General features: G+C 35.2%; 1 long non-coding RNA gene across 2 annotated transcripts in view; it reads left to right on the forward strand.

Annotated features, from left to right (window-relative positions):
- LOC111772518 (uncharacterized) overlaps window positions 1-23,459 on the forward strand; it is a 104,374-nt gene that overhangs the window by 49,638 nt on the left and 31,277 nt on the right. The window contains exon 3 of one of the 2 annotated variants that reach the window (XR_011436678.1): window positions 1,900-2,018. The exons of the other annotated variant lie outside the window; for it this stretch is intronic. This is a non-coding gene — a long non-coding RNA (uncharacterized lncRNA). The remainder of the gene's footprint in view (window positions 1-1,899; window positions 2,019-23,459) is intronic. 2 annotated transcript variants of the gene reach the window in all.

The raw sequence follows: 23,459 nt of genomic DNA on the forward strand, positions 1-23,459 counted from the left end.
AACTTAACCACTCGGCCACGGGGCCAGCCCCGAGGAAAATTTCTTTTAATACAGAAGTTTAAACAGATTTTATACACTCCTCTCTCCTTACCATTTCATGAATTTGATTTTTTTGATTTATAGAAGGCTTTAATCTGATCAGCAACATTTTGATTGTAGTTGGTGTGATACAGTACTTCTATTGATGGTACTTCCTACCAGACTTGCTAATGTGGTTAAATTTGAAATTGAAGAACTTCCAAAATCTTTGTTATGTGCAAACCCAGGCAATTGTGATATTGAATACCATCAAAATGATTGTCTGAAATATGTCTAGGTAGAAGTCTTCCAACTTTCTACAGTATTTTCATAGTGAGAACAAAGAGAAAAAAATCACACGGGTCAATTCCACCATGTCTTGGTCATAGTACTTCTTGGGCCAGCTGATTTACGGAAGAGTCATATTTATTCCTCTTTACAAATTTCCATTTTCTGAGGTATTAATTATTGACAAAGATAGGGGTTAAGGAATTAATGGGAATAAAACCTTAGTGACTTGAAATCATGTGTGCTCAGTCAAGGAGTGCATTAAACATTATATGTAAATTCTAGTTTTGATGATGAAGTCAACTAATGCTGCTATTGTTAGAAAACTAAAAACCCAATCTATTTATTTAATCTGCAGAGGATCTTACCTTTTTAGTCTGCCTTAGTGATACATTTAGGGTATTTATGGAAATAGTAGCATCAGTAGCTCTGTAGAAGAAAAAGATTTCAAAGAAAAAATTTTATGTGTCAAATAGCATTATGTAGAAAGAAAGAATTTTGTGTTCAAACAATTTCCAGAACTCTATAACCATGCTTTGAAAGTTTCTTTTCTTTTGCAATTATTAGGACTTTTAAAATGCAGGTGGGCATGGTCAAATTTTAAGTGTAAGAAACACTCAACAATAAATATAAAAAGCTGTGTTTCCTAGGCAAAATGCATTTTCTGTTATTATCTTTGATTATTGGCTATTCAAGGATACTTTGTACAAGTGGAAATTAACCCTTGGATCTGCTTTCAAAAAATATTCCTTCTGCTTTTTCTTTCTCATAATCAAGATTAATAATTACTTAAGGTAATGTATTATAAATAAAGAATAAAAGGGAAATTTCTAAACTTTTCTAAAATTTAATTTTTTTTAATTTCTAAATGAAAGGAAATCTTCTAAATAGAGGGAAAAAGGGGTGTGGACTTTAACTCTTTATAATACACTGGTGGTACATATGGAAACACTTGTTACTGAGAATTAAGAGATTTTCCTTCTTCAAATTTGAGGAAAATTTGAAGTTTTTATTATCTAAAGAAGGTCTTCTGATTTGAATCTGGAGATAATTGATTTTTTCCCTTAGATCTCAAATTGCGCTAGTATTAGCAAATATCTGATCATTTGTTGACACTCATTTTTTAGAAGATAAAATTCTTATAAAGTATGGTCTTTGACTCCTCTTTGTGTTGATAGTTACCAGCACTCCAGAATAGATTGTGGACTAGGGTTCTGGAAAGTGACAGACACAATGTGAAGTATCTCAGGAGAGTTCTCACTGTCTTAGAATGTCATTTAAGCTGATGTGGATAAGGGCCACATGGCCTTACAAAAATTATCTTGGAGATGGAGTGAGATCTGGTTTGTTTCCTGAGACATGATCACTTTTGGATCTGTCCCCAGCAGTGACATAAGTAGGGAATATTAAATGGAGTGTTAGGCTTGTTACCCCAGAATAAGGAACTGTAGGATGGGGGTGGGAAAGGAAAATATTGATAAAGCCACTTTGATCAAACACTAAAAACTTAATTCAAAAAACTCAGGAAGAATTTGGAAATTTTAATTGTATACAATAATTTCTTTAACTTTTGTGTTTTTTATTGCTTTCCAGATTAATTAAAATTAACAGAAATTATTCAAATACTGTGTGGATGAATTATATAAACACCCCTACCCACCCACCTCCACAAGTACCTGAAGTTACGCAACACTATCTGGTGATTTGAAGAGGTTTGTGTATACCAACAATAGCTGAGAATGAATAGTTTCTTTTCTGCTAACTTTCCTGCCACTATTCAAATCTTTTTCAGTTTATGCTTAGATTATTTACAATAGCTGTGACCTTCTTTTGCCTCTGTTTTTCATTTCACTCCTTCGCCATTATATTCTATACTGCAGCCCCTGAATTATTTTCCTTGAGCATCACTTTTGTTATGTCATTTTTCTGTTCAAAAAAATCCATGATGAGAGAGTAACATCACCATCATGGCAGGGTGAGTTGTTCCACTTGTCTTTCTCCTCTAAGTTACAACAAATCAGACATCCATTGACCAACAGAGAATTCTCTACACAGCACAACAGGTTGCATAAGAGATCCATACATCACTGAGGATGGGTGGACTGGACCCCTGGAAGGCAGTGAAACTAGGGGAACAGCCCCCTTCCCCTCTTCAAGCAGTAGTGATTCAGGGCACAGATCTCACACAGCCACTCAGGTGGCTGTGAGCAGAGGCAGCAGGCTTCTCTGGAGACTGCTGACAGACTAGAAGAGGTGGGGAGCCCTGGCTCAAGTGACTTCAAGCAGACAGAAAAGGAGCAGAAAAATCAGCCCCTACTCCCCCTGAGTGGTGGCAGGTGGAACTTGCTAATAGAGGCCTCAGTAACCACAGCAGAACTGATGACTCAGCCCCGAGTAGTGGCACCCTTGACACCAGCAGCAGGGTCTGTATATAAGTCCCCAGGTCCCCAGGACCCTAGCAGCTACAGCGACAACCATAGACCCATCACCCCTGACAGCAGGGCAACCAGCACTCCTGGACAACCCAGGAGCAACAGTGAAGGTGGTGCATGGTGCAGCAGCATCTGAGCCTGTGGAGGGCATGCAGAGAGCCAGTGGAGGAACATGAGACCTGGGAAACGTTGGAAGAAGTTTACTTGCAGCCTGGAGACCCCAGTGGTGACACCTGAGACTACAGCAACATTCTAAGCAGCAAGACATTAACAATCTCAGAGGCACAAGGCAGCACAAGGAAGGCACTGATGATGCCTCTAGCAGGGGCAGTGGAGGGAGGAAAGTGTTCCTTCTCAAGTACAACCAGAAGGACCCAAGAACCAAAATAAACAAAGCTGTACCCAAATAAGAAAAGGTGGCTACTACTACACATGTGCTGGCAGAAGATCAATTCATGAAACACCATGAAGAACTGCAATAACACTGCAGAACAGAAAGAGAATGACAACTCTCCAAAAACCAAACTTGAAGTCACAGAAGATTACAATCTAAGTGACAGAGAATTCAAAATGGCTGTCATAAAGAAACTCAAAAGTGTTACAAGAAAACTCAGAAAGCTAGTTCAATTGGCTCAGAAATAAAATTAATGTACAGGAGGGGTACTTTGCCAAGGAGATTAAAACTCCAAAAAACAAAAAAAAAACCTCAAGAATTCTGGAGATGAAGAACATAGTCAATTAGATGAAAAATAATGTAGAAAGCATTAAAAATAGAGGAGACCATATGGAGGAGAGAATTAGTGAGCTTGAATTCAAGATAGAAACCTAGAAATGATTCAGGTGGTGGAGGAGAGAGAACTAAAATTTAAAAATTTAAAGGAATTCCTGGATAAATATACAACTCAATTAGGAAGAGTAACGTAGGACTTATAGGCATCCCAGGAGAAGACAGGGAGAAAGGAGCAGAGAGCTTATTCAAAGAAAAAAATAGCTGAGAGCTTCCCAAACCTGAAGAAAGAATTGAACATGCAAGTACATGAAGCTAATAGAATTCCTAATTACCTCAATGCAAAAAGACCTTTTCCAAGGCATATAGTAGTAAAACTGTCAAAAGTAAATGACAAAGAAAAAATATTAAGGGCAGCAAGAGAGAAGAAAATAACCTACAAAGGAAGCCCCACTAGGATTTCAGTGGATCTCAGCAGAAACTCTCCAGGCTAAGAGAGACTGGAATGATATATTCAAAATATTGAAAGACAGACACTATGAGCCAAAAATACTATATTCAGCAAAGTTATCCTTTACATATGACAGAGAAATAAAAGCTTTCCCAGACAAACAACAGCTGAAAAAGTTCTTCACAACTAGACTTGCCTTATAAGAAATGTTGAAACTAGCCCTCCTACCTGAGACAAAAATGCAAAGGTTTACAAAACTTTGAGCAAGGAGACAGATAGAATTAGAAAATTGCAACTCTACATCAGAATAGGTTAGTAAACACTTAATTATAACATAAAGGATAAAGGGAAAGAAAGCATCAAAAATAACTCTAACTACTTCAACTTGGTCACAAATTCAAAACACAAAACAGAATAATTTGTGACAACAATAATATAGAAAGGGAAGAGGAACAGGATAGAAGGTGCATAGGTTAATGGAGATAAGAAGCCATCAGAGAAAGGACTGTCACATGGATGAGATCTTTCATCCAAACCTCATGGTAACCACAAAACAAAAAAATCAGAACAGAGTCACAAATCATAAATAAAGAGAAAACTGAGAAAAACATCACAGGAAACCACCAAATGGAAATGGTAGACAGAAATAGAATAAAAAAAGGAAATATAGAGCATCCAGAAAACAAAAAATAAAATGACAGTATTAAGCTCTAATATATCAATAATCACTCTAAATGTAAATGGATTGATCACCCATCAAAAGGCAGAGTGGCTGGATGGATTAAAAAAGAAGATACATCAATATGCTGCCTCCAGGAGATCTATCTCAGCTCTAACGACAAACATAGGCTCACAGTGAAAGGATGGAAGATGATATTCCAAGAAAATGGCAAGGAAAAGCAAGCAGGTGTAGCTATATTTATATCAGACAAAACAGACTTCAAGAGAAAAAAGACAAGAAGAGACAAAGATGGGCATAATATAAATGGGACACCCACCAAGAAGACATAACACTTATTAATATATATGTGCGTAGCACAGGAACACTAAAGTATATAAAGCAACTATCAACAGACCTAAATTGACAAATTTTGACGGCAACACAATAATAGTGGGGGACCTTAACACCCCACTTCTGTCAATGGATAGATCATACAGACAGAAAGTCAACAAACAGTGGCCTTAAATGAAACAATGGACCAGATTGGCTTTACAGATATACATAGGACATTCTATCCTAAACAGCAGAATACACATTCTTCTCAAGTGCACATGGAACATTCTCAAAGATAGACCATATGTTGGGAAACAAAGCAAGCCTCAATAAATTTAAAAAGATTGAAATCATATCAAGTATCTTATCCAAACACAATGGTATGAAACTAGAAATCAGTTACAAGAAAAAACTTGGAAAGTCACAAATATGTGGAGAGGAAACAATAAAAAATATGCTACTGACCCAATATGCTCATTATATCAATGAAGAAATCAAAGGAGAAATAAAAAAATACCTGGAGACAAGTGAAAATGAAAACACAACATACCAAAACTTATGGAATGCAGCAAAAGTGGTACTAGGTGGGAAGTTTATAGCAATCCAGGCCTATCTCAAGGACAATAAAAATCTCAAACAATCTTACACTATATCTAAAAGAATAAGAAACAGAACCAAGCCCCAAATCAGTAGAAGGAAGGAAATAATAAAAATTAGAGGAGAAATAAATGAAATAGAGACTAAAAAACAATAGAAAGGATCAATGGAACTCAGAGCTGGTTCTTTGAGATTATAAACAAAATCAACAAACCCTTAGCCAGACTCACTAAGAAAAAAGAGAAGCCTCAAATAACTAAAAGCAGAAATGAAAGAGGAGAAATTACAATAGATACGACATAAATACAAAAGATTGTAAGAGAATACTATGAAGAGCTAAATGCCAACAAATTGGATAACCTAGAAGAAATGAATAACTGCTTAGAATCATACAACCTCCCAAAACTGAATGAACAAGAAACAGAGAATCTGAATAGATAAGTCACAAATAAATAGATTGAAACAGTAATCAAAAACCCCAGAAAAAATGTAGAGGTGGGCAAAAGAGGTAAAGGGCCACATATGTATAGCAACAGATTAAAGCTAGACTATTGGTGGTGAACATGATGTATAATAACACACATCTGAAACTTACACAATGTTACAAGCCAATATGACCTCAGTAAAATAATAATAAGGGACCAGGACCAGATAGTTTCTCTGGTGAATTCTAGCAAACATTCAAAGAAGACTTAATACCTATCCTTCTCAAACTCATTTGAAAAATTGAAGAGGACAGGATGCTTCCTAATTCATTTTATGAAGCCAGCATTACCCTGATAACAAAATTAGACAAGGACAACCCAAAATGGAAAATTACAGGCCAATATCACTGATGAACATAGATGCAAAAATTAGCAACAAAATATTAGCAAATCAAATACAACAATACATTAAAAGGATCATACACCTGGATCAAGTGGGATTTATTCCAGGGATGCAGAGATGGTTCAACATTCACAAATCAATCAACGTGATATACTACATTAAGAAAATGAGGAATAAAAATCACATGATAGTCTCAATCAATACAGAGAAAGCATTTGACAAGATCCAACATCTAATTTTGATAAAAACTGTGAATAAAATGGGTATAGAAGGAAAGTACCTCCACATAATAAATGCCATATAGGACAAACCACAGCTAACATCATGCTCATTGGTGAAAAACTGAAAGCTAGTCCTCTGAGAATGGGAACAAGACCAGGATGCCCACTGTCACCATTCTTATTCAACATATTAGTTTCAGCCAGTGCAATTAGGTGAGAAAAAGAAATAAAAGGAATCCAAACTGGAAAGGAAGAAGTTAAAACTGTAACCATTTGCAGATGACGTGATTCTGTATATAGGAAACCCTAAAGAATCCACCAAAGAACTATTAGAAATAATCAACGGGGGGCCAGCCTGGTGACACAGTGGTTAAGTAAACACATTCTGCTTCAGCAGCCTGGAGTTCACTGGTTCAGATCCCAGGTGCAGACCTACGCACTGCTCATCAAGCCATGCTGTGGTAGGTGTACCACATATAAAATAGAGGAAGATGGGCAAGGATGTTACCTCAGGGCTAATCTTCCTCAAAAGAAAAAAAGAGAAATAATCAACGAATATAGTAAAGTTGCAGGGTACAAAATCAACATACAAAAATCAGTTGCATTTCTATGCACTAATAATCAGCTAGCAGAAAGAGAAGTCAAGAATAAAATCCCATTTACAATCATAACAAAAAGAATAAAATACTTAGTAATAAATTTAGCCAAAGAAGTGAAAGACCTATACACCAGATAACCTTAGATATTATTGAAAGACATCAAAGAAGAAGTAAAGAAATGGAAAGACATTCCATGCCCATGGATTGGAACAATAAACATAGTTAAAATGTCCGTGTCACCTAAAGCAATCCACAGCTTCACTGCAATCACAACCAGAATCCCAGTGACATTCTTCACGGAAATAGAACAAAAAATCCTAAAATTTATACGGAACAACAAAGACCACAAATAGCCAAAACAATTCTGAGAAAAAAAACAAACCTGGAGATACCACAATTACTGACTTCAAAATATACCACAAAGCTATAGTAATCTGAAAAACATGGTGCTGGCAGAAAAACAGACACAGATCAATGGAAGAACAAAATTGAGGGCCCAGAAATAAAATGACACATCTATGGACAGCTAATCTTTGGCAAAGGAGCCAAGAACATACAAGGGAGAAAGGAAAGCCTCTTCAATAAATGATGTTGGGAAAACGGGACAGTCATGTGCAAAAGGTTGAGAGTAGACCTTCTCACACCATACACAAAATTTAACTCAAAGAGGATTAAATATTTGCACGTAAGACCTGAAACCGTAAAAGTCCTAGAAGAAAATATAGGCAGTACACTCTTTGACATCAGTCTTAGCAGTATATTTTCGAATAACAGGTCTACTCAGGCAAGGGAAACAAAAGAGAAAGTAAATAAATGGGACTACATGAGAATAAAAGCTTCTGCAAAGCAAAGGAAACCATGAACAAAACGAAAAGATAACCCACCAAGTGGGAGAAAATATTGGCAAATCATATGTCCAACAAGGAGTTAATCTCCAAAATATATAAAGAACTCATACAACTCAACAACAATTAAAATAAACATCCAGATCCAAAAATGGGCAGAGGATATGAAGAGACATTTTTACAAAGAAGATATACAAGTGGCCAGCAGGCACATGAAAAGGTATTCAGCATCACTAATTATTAGGGAAATGCAAATCAAAACTACAGTGAGACACCATATCACATCTGTCAGAATGGCTATAATCAACTGGACAAGAAATAACAAGTGTTGGAGAGATGTGGTGAAAAGGGAACCCTCATACCACCAGATGATTGAATTCTGGTGGGAGTGCAAACTAGTGTAGCCACTATGGAAAACAGTATGGAAATTTCTCAAAAGATTAAAAATAGAAATACCATATGATCGAACTATTCCACTACTGCCTATTTGTCTAAAAATCAATAATTGAGAATTATTTATGCACCGTTACGTTCATTGCAGCCTTATTCGCAATAGCCAAGACACTAAAGCAACCCAAGTGCCCATCATCAGATTAATGGATAAAGAAGATGTGGTGTATAAATACCATGGAAAAACTACCCAGCCATAAAAAAAGACAAAATTGTCCCATTTGTGACAACGTGGCTGAGCCTTGAGGGTGTTATGCTAAGCAGGATAAGTCAGACAGAGGACAAATACTGTATGATTTCACTCATGTGTGGAAGGTGAACAAACACTTTAGATAAGCAGAACAGGTTAGTTTTTACCCATGGGGAAGGGGGTGCGGGAAGGCAAAAGATGTAAATGGGCACATATGTATGGCAACAGACTAAAGCTAGACTATTGGTGGTGAACACGATGTATAATAATGTACACCTGAAATTTACACAATGTTATAAGCCAATATGACCTCAATAAAATAATAATAATAAAAACATCCTTGATGATTTCTCGTTGCCTACTAAAATCCTGTTTAGCACATAAGTTTTACAACTGTGGACGCAGCCTATTTTCAACCTCACCTCCAATTATTCCCTCCTATACTAATGAAATTAGTCTGTTTCTTACTCTAGAATATGCCTTATACTTCTTTTAAGTTTTAAAACTTTTACTATGTGCCCTTTCTTCCCTCTCTCCTAATTTTTAAATCTGTTCATTTTATTTGTCTAGATAAAGTTGTATGTATAGGATTATGACAGATACTGGAAGATTTAAAAGCTAATCAGAGACACTTACTGTTTTTTCTAAAACTGATGAGAATGCCAAATAGTTTTCAACAGGGTTTATATAATCAATAAAAGAATGTATGATTAATCTGGCAGTAGTGTGTATGAGAGAGTAGAGAGGGTGGAGATTCTTATGGAAACCTTTTAAAGAAGAGTCATATTTCCCAGGATAGGTAGGACTGATACTGGGGTAAGAAAGGGGTACCCAGTATCAAAGATAAATCTTGAGATACAGAGGATGACAGAAGAGGGGACAGTATGAAGGAGAGCTGATTTAAGGAGGAATATGATTTAGGTTTTAAATAGGCTGAGATAAGAGGATGCTAGGATATGACCTGTGATTTCAGGTTAGATCCTGAGCTTCTGTGTTACGACTTGTTTCTTGAATACAGCATAAAATACATAGAGTTCCATTCAAATAAAAATGATAAAATTACTTATTTATTAAGGAAGTATATGTTGTAAATACAGTACTTTTAAAAATTGAGATATAATTGACATGTGACTTTATGTTAGTTTCAGGTATACAATATAATGCTTCAGTATATGTATATGTTGTGGAATGATCACCACAATGTCTAGTTAACATGTTGAACTTGTATGTTTTTCATTGTTTTTCTTGTATTCAAAGAAGTAAATGTTTTGAGTGGAGGTTGAGATTCCCAGAGACAGGGTGTTAGTGAGAAATCAAAATGTGCCTTTTGATGGATTACTTGGTAAATCATTAAATCAGTTAAATTCATGTTGGTGTCTTCATTCCAACATTTGAGAACCTGACTGGTTTACCTAGCATTGCTGGAAAACATCTAGCAGTTTGATGTATTCTCTATGGAAAATTACAGCATGAAAGTTTTATAGTAATTGTATTGTACACTTGAAAGTTGCTAAGAGAGTAGCATGTAAGTAACTTAAATGTTCTCAATACACCAAAAAAACGGTAACTATGCAAAGTAACAGAGGTGTTAACTAAACTTATTATGGTAATCGTTTCCTAGTATAACTGTATATCAGATCATCACATAATACCTTAAACTTACACGATGTTATATGTCAGATATATCTCAATAAAGCTAGAAAATAATAAAATTTAAGAAAAGAAAAATGAATAAATCTACAGGTGTGTTTAGCTTGAAAAAACTTATATAGTAATTTAATGCTACACTAATTTGTGGGCATTTATCATCTTAGTTTTCCAAGTGTGTGCTACAACAGTGATACATCAACTAAAATCACTTTATTGCTTTACTGTTTACAGATATTTATAGCAGACCATTCATTTATTTTATCATTTTAACATACTAAATGCCAACAAAGAAGATTGCAAAAACAATCTGTCTGAAGTATCTGCCTGTTTATGCCCAAGCAATTACTATAAACCAAATTTTGAAAGTAATTTTACCAACGTAGAGTATATATTCAGAGAATCATGTAATACTATTTTTTATTTGTTAATGCTACTGTGATATATTTCACTAACATTGCTTGTTAACTGGTTGTGTTTCAGAGAAATGATTTTGGCAAACATGTTAATTAATGTTTAAGTTTGATGGTTTGAATTATCTTTTTTTTAAAAAAAATATCATTCCTAAGATGAGCTATAATCATTCACAGATCATTAAACCATGTTTAAATTTCCCCCTCAATATTTGGCACCATGTTATTTTGTACTCTATAAGCTCCAGAATGTATGTTGTAAAAAACCAGAATAGGCAGTCAAGTCCAAGAAGAGGCTGATCCTTGGCTCTGCCACATCATTACCTGTACTTTTCACATGTTTATCTGGGTTTACTCAGACTTAGTTTTCTGTTTAAAATTTGAATAATATCTGTCTCAAAGGGACTGCAGAAGATGAAAGTAAATATCATATTTTAATTACCTAGAAAACAGCTTGATATGTAGGCATAAATAGCTTTTATTTTCTTTTCCTCAAATGTATTATTGTATATTAAACTATGCTCCTAAGAAGTTCCCTTTTTGCCTCCATATTTCCTTCCACCTTTTATTCATTCATTTATTTATTCAAAAATTATTTCTTGGACACTATTTGAAGCTCTGGGCATATAATAATGAATGGTAAATACAAATGTAAGCCGGTCATGGGTGAGCTTGTGATAAGAGATAAGGGGGAAAAAGTTGTGAAGGGGACAGTTGGGATGAGGGCTATAAACAAATGAAAAGAATTTGAAGCAGGAACGTGACAGTGCAAATAGAGATGCCAAGAAGGCTAGTATAGCTGGGGTGAAATGAGTGGAAGAGAGTCTAAAAGAACAGCAGGTAGCTGAGGCTGTGTCACGGAGGGCCTACATTCATTTAGCAAATTCTTACTCAATACACAATGTTGTACTTGTCAGATACTGTATTAGGGACTGTGAAAACACTCGGGCTCTCACTGGGCATGAGATGATGACAAGGAAACTCATAATTATCATAGGAGGCAGTAAGTGGTTTGATAGAGGAATAAAGGAATGAAAGGAAACTATCCATGGGGAAATTGAAAGAATAGTTTATGGATTGAAAAAGTGGCTTAAATTGAGACTTAAAGAAAGAATGGGAGTTATTCAGGTGAATTGATTGAAGGAAGGACTGCAGAAAGGGTAGTAGTCAGTAAAAAGAAATCCCCTTTATGAGATCAAGCAATTATTGAATTGAAAAATGCAGTTTAACTTGGGCATAGAGGTGTTTTTCAAGCTCTTTTTGACTTAAAGATACTGTCTACAGTGGTTTTTTAAATAAATATAAGGGGACTCATTTGTCCCCACTGCCTTTGCTATAGTGTTAAGTTCTTTTCTTCCAGAGATTGTCTCACCTGAACACTTAATGTCAAGTTTATTTGATGGTAATTTGGTGAACTATTGTCTTGTCATGAATGCTTAGATAATGTAACCCACTGTCTGCTGAGTTTTGAAATGGGAAATTTGTATGTAACTTAAAGTTGTGACATTTTCCCTGGACATAAAACTGATTTATGGTTTTGAGGGAAACGTTGATCACTTTTGCTATCCTTACTGAGAAGCAGTCTTCAGGGACATTAGCAGAGTTGATCTGCTGCTCTATATGTCATATGACAGGACACTGTTTTAAATAATCTTTTTCTGTGTACATCTCATATTCACATATTGTCAAAACAAATGTTCTTCATTCATACATAAGCATAGAGGATATATTCCCTCCACACACCGGTTTATGGAACTTGGATTCCTAAGCAACCACCAATGGGACAGAGGTATTGTGTAGAACTGTGGAAGGCTTAATTTCTTTTGAGGTGAATTTTGACCAACCCGAAGTAGAAGACAGGAGGAATCCAGGCAGATAAATTTCCTCTCCTTCCTCTCTCTGCATATATCCCTAAATAGGTTACATGGAGAAATCATGGACCCTGGAATATTTCTCCATGTAGCTTATTTCAAGATGTCTTTTATGGCTGTCTTGTTAAACCAGCCAATGTTTCATTGTCAAACAGTGGCTACTACGGTAACTTATCACTTGTATCTTGTGAGGGGTTATTTTCTGCCTCACTTCTCTACTCATTCACTCTTGCTGCCTTGAGATTGTACCTCTCGTAAAGACAATTACCAGTTAATCCTCATGTTAGACTTTTCTTTATCAGTAATCCAGGCTATGAAAGTTTACACTAGAGATTATCTTAAAAAGAAGACATTCAGGATAGAATTTTTGAGCTTTACTTTCCACTTGTCTGAAAATAATAGATACCACATTATGGAGTACTTAAGCTTTCACCTGTGGTTAATTTGGATGAGTTATAGGTGAAACGAAAGATATTGGGAGATTAAATAACTTCCAACAGTGAAGTAGTATGAGAGCAATGGTACCTTTAATGATAATGGAGAACCTGTAAGAGAAAGGATAAGTTCAAAGTTTTTGGTAGGATCTGAAGGTCATAAGACTTCTATTGCATATTTAGGGAAAAACTTTATTTGCTTCAGTCTGAAACTATGCCTATGATCTGATTTTAAGGATGGCAGAGGTCAAAAGGACAGTAATTGATCATTTTTGTCATGTCTCCTATTAAAAATTAGGGCTCTGATAGAGGATGAATGGAACTTGGACATACAGGATAGGGGCATTGACTACAGCCTGACAGTCTTGACTACTAATTCCCCTAACTCCTACTAGCTGGTAGAAACAGCCTCTTCTTTTGTTATAAGAGGAAAGCCTCCCCGTCAGTGCATACCATGTACTATCCATATTAAGAAGTCCCTCACAAAGCAATGCTTGTTCTCTTCAGAATTCATTCACGTAACAACAGCTTGATAACAGAATAAAATCTAAATATGATGTGGGAGTACAAGTCCTGATCTGGAAAACAATTGCCTACATGTCAAAAGAATTAACGTGACTTGGCTAATATGTACTGATAAAATTTGGGAAAATAAAATGAGATTTTAATGAACTAGGCTAAAGTGACATAGGATATAAAGCTAGATAGAGGAAAATCCGTTGATATGAAGGCATGTTACTTATGACAGGGTTCAGTGTTTTGTCAAGGACAGTTATAGCTGGTCTTAGTTTTCCAGAATGGTTCCTTGAAGCCTGCACTCCAAGGTGGTCTACAGCAAGAAAGCAGATGTACTGGAACTTCCTTGGCTTAGTTTTGTAAAGGTTGATGGAAATATTGGGATGGATTTACTACCTGGCTATTTTTTTCTCAGGTCTGAGTCCAAAGGATACTCCCTATTTTGGCAATAGGAAGAGGCAGTAAGAAATTCTGTAGCGAGGCTGACTCCATCACCTTAAAGATAATGCATTAGTGTAGATTTGAACTGATTGTAGGGGATTCTTCTATAGAACTGGATGCCTAATATCAATGAGAAAGATAGGGATTATGAGATCCCAGAATAGGAAAAGCAATGTGGCAGAATTTTATTATCAGATACATGGTGGACATAATTATCATAGTGGGCGGAAAGGCTGAATTGGCTTTCAAGATTCCATTATTTGAAGGAGTTTATAATATTGGCTAAAAAAATCATGGTGTTTTTAGGGATGAAGCAAGTAAACAGTCAACTAGGATATTCTTTGTTTTCTGTAGTAAGAAAAAATTAACATGAGTGGGAAAAGGCCTGGCATCAGCTTCTACTGTGTAAAATCCTTGTCCTTCATCTAAGTTTACAGATCTGTCAATTCAGTGATGCAGATCACATTGTAAAGGAGGCTGGGACCCCTTATGATGTTGAAATGTCACACAAGTGTATGCAGTACATATTATTCTAGACTTTGCCCAAGGTGACCTGTAGCCATTCTGAAGGATAAATATGGACTGACAAAGAGAACTACATAGAAATGACACGTTTCATAGAACACAAAATGCCACCATAGTCCTCTGTTTGATACAGAGATTAGGGAAGCCAGATGATAAATGTGGTTTTGATTTGAATTCATTTCATAGTATGTCCAGTGCATCTGCAAACTTACCCTGTGCTTTCCCCCTCTGTTTCCAAATGGATAATAATTGTGATAAATATTCTTAGCAGTTGGTGTAAAATTAACTTGATTCCCTGACTTAAGTTAGGGCCATTGTAGTAAGAGAGTTCAAGTATAAGCTCCTGAAACTGCACCTTTCCATATAATCAAGTGAGTAAATAAGGAGTAATACTAAAGTCCTGAAAAAATTTCAAGTGTTAACACCCTCATCAAAGATTTGAGAAATGCAGAGATAATAGAGCCTATCACATTTTTATTCACTTAACCTCCCTGGCTTTTGAAAATGTATGTGGACTATGATGGGGAGATGATGGACTATCATAAAATTAATCAGCTAGTAGTATCAATCAGAGTTACTGCACTGGATATATTATTTTTACTGCAAGAGATCCACATAGACACAGGTACTTGATAGTAAACTATTGATTTGGTGAATGCTTCCCTCTGGAAATCCCATCAATGGGGAGTTGCAAAAGCACTTCAACTTTATACACAATACACATTTACTGTTTTGCTTCAGGACTATGTTAACTACTCTGCTCCATGTGGCAACAGAATCCACACAGCTTTGAACATCTAAACTTTTTTGATAGTGTTATACCCGTCCACTAACTGATGACATGATGCTAATTGGACAAGGTGAGCAAATATCCTACATCCCTTACTAATAGATATGCTTGCCAGAGAGTGGAAGGTATACCTCCCAAAGAATTAGGAGCTTACTACTCACCAGTAAAACTTTTAGCGGCTCATTAGTCTTGAGCAGATCAATGCATACGTTTTAAAGTAGGGAAGAAGTTTTTATACCTCTCTCTCCCCTACTACCAAATAAGAAGTCTAGTGCTTGTTGTGTTTCTTTGGACTTTGATAACAATATATACTACATTTGGGGGCCAGCCCATTCGCTGAGTGGTTAATTTCATGCACTCTGCGTGAGTGGCCCCTGATTTTGCCAGTTGGGTTCTGGCCAGGGACATGGCTTCATTCATCAGGCCATGCTGAGGCAGCGTCCCACATAGCACAGCCAGAGGCACTCACAGCTAGAAGATACAGCTATGTACTGGGGGTGCTTTGGGAAGAAGAAGAAGGAAAAAGAAAAAAACAGAAGATTGGCAACAGATGTTACCTCAGATGCCAATCTTTAAAAAAAATATGTTTATATATACACTACATTTGGGATTGCTACTCCTATCCATTTTCTTCTAAGCATAATGGGATGAAATCAAAAGTAAATAATAAGGTTACTTGGGAAATTATCACGTATGTGGAAATTAACACATAACTAAATAGCCAGTGGGTCAAAAAAGAAATCACGAAGAATATTAGAAAATGCTTTGAGGTGAATGAAAATGAAAATCCAACATGCCAAAACATACGGGCTTCAGAAAAAGCAATGCCTGGGGGGATATTTACAGATATAAACTTATATATTAAAAAGGAAGTTCTCAAATCAATAACCTCCAAATTTAAGAAATTTAAAAAAAATAAACACAAAGAAGGCAGAAAAAGGAGATAATATAGATTATAATGGAGACACATGAAATAAAAAGAAAAATAATAAAGAAAATCAATAAACCAAAAGTTTATTCTTTTTATTTATTTATTTTTGGGGGGAAGATTAGCCCTGAGCTAACTGCTGCCAATCCTCCTCTTTTTGCTGAGAAAGAATGGCCCTGAGTTAACATCCATGCCCATCTTCCTCCACTTTACATGTGGGACGCCTACCACAGCATGGCATGCCAAGTGGTGCCATGTCTGTACCCGGCATCCAAGTTGGCGAACCCCAGGCCGCCGAAGCGGAATGTGCAAACTTAACTGCTGTGCCACTGGGCCGGCCCCCCAAAAGTTTGTTCTTTCTAAATATAAAAAAAAGAGAGAGAGACAAATGTTTAGCTACATTGATTAAGCACAAAAAGAGAGAGGACTCAAATCAGAAATACTAAATCAGGAATTACTAAAATCAGGAATAAAAGGTAGGACATTTCTACCAAACTTATAGAACAATGATTATAAGAAGATACTGTGAACATTTGTATGCCAACACATTAGGTAACCAAGATAAAATCCACAAATTTCTATAAAGAACAAATTGCCGAAACTGGTTCAATAAGAAGTAAAAATTTTTATAGTCCAATGGCAGGTAAGACATTGAATTCATGATTTAAAAATTCCTACAATGAAAAAGTCTAGAAAGCTTCAGTGGTGAATTATACCAAACACTTAAAGAATTAATGGCTATCTTTAACAAGATCTCCAAAAATTAGAAGGGGAGGAAAAAATTCCCAATTCATTCTATGAGGCCAGTATTACTACCTTGATACAAAAAACAGAAAAAGGCATCATAAAAAGGAATACCACAGCCAATATCCCTTGAAAATATGGATGCAAAAATATCAACAAAATACCAGCAAACTAAACGCAGAAACATATATCAATACACCCTAAGTGGGATTTAACCCAGAAAGATTAGATAAATTCTCACGTTTTTTGTAGATTTGGGAATATGTTTATTTCTCTTTAAATTTTGAACGATGCTTTTGCTGGATATCAAATTCTCTGTTGATAATCTTTTTCTTTCAGGACTTTAAATATGTCATCCCACCACTTGAAATATGTCAGTCCTCCATGGTTTCTGATGAGAATTCAGCTCTTAATTTTACTGAGAATTCCTTGTACAAGATGTCACCTCTCTCTTGCTGATTTAGAGATCCTCTTTTTCTTTGACTTTCGGTGGTTTGATTATGTTGTGTCTAAGTGTAGATATCTTTGAATTTATCCTATCTGAGTTCACTGAGCTTCTTGAACGTGTAATCTTTTTCAACATATTTGGGAAGTTCTCAGCCATTTTGTTTCAAGTATTATTTTCGTATCTTTTTCTCTCTTTTCTCCTTCTAACACTCCCGCTATGTGCATATTGATAATTTTGATGTCCCATGGGTCTCTGAGGATCTGTTGGTTTTTATTCATTCATTTTTCTCTCTGCTCCTTAAACTGGATAATTTCAATTGGCCTGTCTTAAAGTTCACTGTGTTTTTTTTTTCCATCTGATCACATATGCTGTTGAGTCTCTCTAACGAAATTTTCATTTCAGTTGTATTTTACAATTTCAGAATTTTACTTGATTCCATATTATGCTTTCTTTCTCTTTATTGATGGTCTCTGTTTGAGAGACATTGTTCTCATATTTTTCTTTAGTTCCTTAGACATAGCTTCTTTTAGTTCTTTAAATATTTAAAATAGTTTATTTAAAGTCTTGGTTTATAAATCAAACATATATGCCTTCTCAGGGATAGTTTGTTTTGATTACTTTTTTCACCATGTAGAAGCGTACTTTCTTGTTTCTTTGCATGTCTTGTAATTTTTTATTGAAAACTGGACACTTTAATAATACAGTGTGATAACACTTGAAATCAGATTTTGCCTCCTGCTAGGGTATTTTATTGGTGCTACTTGTTGTTGTTGTTTATTTAGTTACTTTTCTGCAAATTCTTTATTCTTATTCTGCAGTTTTTATTCTTCATTATATGTAGACACTGAAATCTCTTCTTGGTTATGTAAATGGTTCGTTAATGATTGGACCAAGATATCCTTAAGTGTCTGGAACCAATAAGACTGCCTGCCTTTGCTAAGTGGTTCTGTGTATGTGTTGGAACATACCTTCAACAATCAGCCAGGAAGTTGATAACTCTTCCAAAGCCTTCACATCCTGTTTCTGTGCAACCTCAAGATCAACTAGGGGTGATGACTTAGGTCTTTCTCAGGGTTTTTTGACCTTGTGTACAGTCCTGGGCATGTCTTCAACCCTACACATGTGTGTGGCCTTCTACATTCCCAGGAGTATATTGGAGCTTTTCAATGTCCTAATGGATATCTTGTTTCCTATCTTTCCCTTTTAAAATTTTTGCTTAGCCTATTGTTTGCTTCAACTGCTGTCCATTACCTTAGGCTGCTACAAAGTCAAACAAGTTACCTCCAAATATTCTCAGCCAACATTCCTAGGGAAAAGACTTTTTCAGGGCAGGAAACCCAAGTCAAGTCAAATAAAGTTGGCTTTGTAAGAGGGGTCTTCCATGAAACCACCAAATAAGTCAAATAATGGCAGCTCTTTAGAAATGAGGTGTAGGAGCTCCAATCCCATTCTCCCCCTTTGGTGACTATCAGGCTTTTATCATTTTTTTCCAAGCTGGAGAGAGGGGAATGGGAATAGGACAAATTAAAACACCATAAAACTTTCTGTTCTTACCTAGATTCAGCCGGATTTCTAGAAAAAACCTCTCTAGATTGCTGCAAGCCTTTAGTTAATTTCTCAAGTTCTGAAAAAAATTAATTTTGACAGTATATGTCTTTCCTCACTGCTCTTAAAGAGGAGAACTTTCAAAAGTCCTTACCCTGCCATTTTTGTGACTATCTCTCCTCCATTCACTCTTGAATCCTGAAAAATCAGACTTTCTACTCTTCTGCTTATCTGAAGCTGTTATCAAAGTGATTAATTAACAGCATTTTAAATAAAATGGTTGAGTCTCAGTCCTCTTCTTGTTTTCTCAGTAACATTTAACATAACTGGTCATTGTTTTTCCTTGAAATTTTTTCTTCCCCTGACTTCCAGGATACTCCTCCTGCATCAACTGCTACCTGTTTACCAGTCATTTTAAGTACTTTGCTTTCATTTTTATTTTAAATATCTCATTCATAATCATGGTTTCAAACACCATCTATCAGTGATGACTCTGTATTAACCATGTTTCTAACATGTAAACTTGATTCCTTAGCATCTGCCCTGTATGCCTATGCTACGCACGCCTTGTTCTGAGTCACCTTACCTTGCCTTTCTACCTCTCTCATCACTTCTCCCCCTCACCTTGAGAGAAGCCCCCCTCCCATGGGTACACTTGTCAAATACAAACAAACCAATACAGAGTCTAGACACTCACCTACCTCCCTTTTCATGCTCTCACACTCCAAGCCACTATAAACATGCTCTAATAAGCCCAGGGTTAGGCATCAGACAACTAGGAACAGCCCCTGTGTCCCAGAGCCCACTAATAATTATTAATAATAAATTTTAATCAATAATGTAATAATTAATGTTTTAATTAATAATTATTCAAATTAGCCAGTCCTAAGCTTGCTTTACCCTGTCTCACCTGTTCCTTCCTACAGAAACTACAATAAAGGCTTTTGTCCATGGTTTCTTTCTTTCTCTCTGTCGTATGGCTGATCCTGGTGCTTCTTCATGTGGCCCTCCATGGTGTGACATGTATTCCCTCTCTTGGGATTTGTATCATAAACTATCATGTATCAGTGTATCATTAGAGTATCAATGGCAGTCATCTCCTTATCTGTTGGCCTTACCATACCTAAATAATAATAAAACCTATTGAAACAGACTCCTAAACTTATACCAACAGTTTGAGACTTTTATCTAAACTCCAAGCTCCAAAAGTGCTGATTCAATACCTCGAATGTTTAATAACCATTGCTTACCAAAGATATCCAAAATCAAACTCCTGATATTTCCCCTGAATTTGGTCTATTCCTTTTATTCTCTATCTCAGTAAATGGCAACTCCTTCCTTAAAGTTTTATAGGCTAGATACCCTGGATTTCTTCTTGACTCTGTTCTTTCTGTTACTATCCATAGCCAATCAATCAATCAATTCTGTTGGCAATTCCTTCTATATAAACCCAGGAGCCAACCACTTCTTACCACTTATACTTCTACCATGCTGGTTCAAGCCACTATCATCTCTTAGGGGCTTGTTGTTTACTAATTGTTTTTTCTGTTTTTTCCTTCTTACATATAGTTTACACTCAACAGAGAAGCTCAAGTGATCCTTTTAGACATGTTAAATTGTGTAACTACTTTACCATAAAACCTTCATCAGCTTCTCACCTCATTTATAATAAGGACTAAGGACCTTTCACAACTTGTGGTCGTCCTCCTATGTCTATCTCCTGTTTGCCTACAAGTTTCCTTCTTCCACATTTCTCTATAACCACAGTTATGTCTTTCTATTCCTCAAAAATACAAGCATATCCTCACCTCAAAGTGTTTTTACTTTCTGTTTCCTCCTGCAGGAGTTCCATTTTTCCAGATAAAATTCCTGTAAATTCTCTTCCCTCTTTCAGCTTTTGTTCAAAACCACTGTCTTATGAGTCTTTCCTTAGTACTTTAATTAAAGTTGACTCCCAAACTCCACACTTACCGTCTTATATCTTTTTCTATAATGTGTTTCATCATCTGACACTTCAGATATTCTATTTTATTGTTTATTTTTGTGTGTGTCTGTCTTCCCATACTAAAATATAAGCTCCATAAAACGTGGGTTTTTGTCTGTTTATCCTCTGTCTTCTCTCAGAACCTTGATTAATGACGGGGACAAAGAAGATATTCAAAAATTTTTGTTAAATGAATTATATTTTTCAGGCTCACAGTTAAATGGTTAGACGGTGGTGATATCTCTCACTTGAAAAAATTCTTTCCATGGATTTTGAGTTCGGTAACCTTAGTTCAAATCCTTATTTTTCCAGCTACTAGTAAGTGATAATAAACAAGTGTTTTCATGCTTAAAAGAGAACATATATCTTCAGCAATGTTCAGATAATTAGAAATAATCTACATATAGTATCTATTGTAGTGCCTGACACATGGTAGGTAATAAATATATGGCAACCAGTAATAGTTTTACCTTTCCTGTATTTCCAAAAGTCAAATGTTATTTTTTCTTCATGCATCGTTCTTTTGCAACTCATGAGGTTTCTCAATTATTGATAAGTCTGTCATTCCCTGGATTATTATAATTTAACAATTTCAAAAACTCAGCAGATAATGAAAGATATAGTTGTGCAATAATTTTGTCTTAAATGTTTTTTTATAACAATTATTCTTATGATGCTTCATTGCTGACAATGGCTTTATTTCTTCTAGATTGCCATGCATCTGTCACCAGTGCATCAATATTTAAAAGAAATTTTATGCTTTACTTGCTTAAAGAAATATGTTTTTAATTTTTCTCCTGAGGATGCACCAGGCAGTATAAGCATATCTCATTTATATCATAGATTTATAATTATTGTAAACATCTACATTCATGGTACTAAAGTCATGTTTGTTGTTTCAGGAGTGTCCCAATGTAATTTCCTTTATTTTCCCCCTAGAATTTTAAACAATGATGTAATCCTCTTTTCAATGTCACTAATTTTTAAAAAGATGACTAAATGAAAGTCTCCTTTTCCAGGTTTTAATTTAATGACGTCTTAGGGAATGCCATTTAGGTTTGCCAAATGACAGGTTTAAAACGTTACCGAAGACAAGATGTGAGAGTAGAAACATTTTGAAATGTCATGCTATGCACACTGAGTACTTGACCTCATTTATATTCATCTTACATCTAATATAGATAAAGCACATCTGGCATTTGGTATTTTGCATATGAAAATCTTACATATCTTTGTCAGAGCCAAGCACATCCATCCACGTCTGATGTTCAAAAATAAAATCCTTTAATATTAGGAAAAGTTTAACGATTAAAAATATTTATACTTAGTTTTAACCCCTTTTGACACATAAGTGTCAGAGAAATTTTTAAATGCCTGTAGAAAGATAAAACAAATATAATTTTAAAATTACTTAGAGTACAATATCAAACATATTTGTTGCTCTTTTCTTCCTTAATTCGAATTTTATCTTGGTCTTTCCATATCAAGTACTATGCCTAGTACTTAATAGGCTACAGTAAAATTTAATTGAAAAATTAATCTGACATTTTGTAATGTATTACAAAGTAGTCATTACACACACAACTTCTAAGGTACACATTTTATATAAGTTTCAAATAACAAATAATAGTATTAAGTATAAAAATAAAGATTTTTTTTTTTACCTGCACTGTTTCTCTTTCCAGAGCTTGGAAAATACTAATACTTTTTCCTCTCTTTGAAACTTCTCAGCCTAGATTACTAAAGGGGACATTAGGAAATGCAGTTTTAAGAAAGTGAAGAGATTCACTTTTTTAATCATAAAACCTAAAAGAAACTTGCTAAGGGCAGGTGATTTTTCAATGTAAATGGTCTCATTTTCTTGCAAATGTTCTAATACAAAGTTCCTCATCTCTGTGCATGCAGACTATAGCAGTATAGAAATAAATCATTGAAATATATTTGTAGTGGTATGAGAAAAAAAAGAGTCTGAAGTCAGATGTAATAACCCCCCAAAAGAAAACCCAAAGAAAAGAGATTTGAATTTACTAATTATCACATCCAGATGAAGCTCCATTGAAAGTCTTGAACTCATTTGGGCAGGGAGGATAACAACATCTTGAGAAAATATCAAAACTCATAGACAGGAGAAGGAATAAAATAAAAATTGATAGCACTAAATGAAAAAGAAGCCTGGAATGTTACATACAAATTTTAATGTTGCTTAACTTAGTAAAAATGTTTAATAATCTAATATACATTTTTTAAAAGTTAAAAATAAAGTACTAAACCAATTTATTATTTAGAGATATAGACATACAATAGTACACTTTAAAAGTGGCAAGGGAAATATTAAACACAATTCTTTTTAAAATTTAACTTAATTTTAGTTTCTTTAAATTGAGGTATATATACCTCAATATATAACATTACATTAGTTTCAAGTGTACAACATGATTCGATATTTCTATGCATTGTGAAATGATAACAACACTAATTAACAGTTGTCACCTTACATAGTTACAAATTTTTTTTCTTGTGATGAGAAGTTTAA

This window comes from Equus caballus, chromosome 2 (assembly GCF_041296265.1).
Source record: "Equus caballus isolate H_3958 breed thoroughbred chromosome 2, TB-T2T, whole genome shotgun sequence".
Taxonomy (NCBI): domain Eukaryota; kingdom Metazoa; phylum Chordata; class Mammalia; order Perissodactyla; family Equidae; genus Equus; species Equus caballus.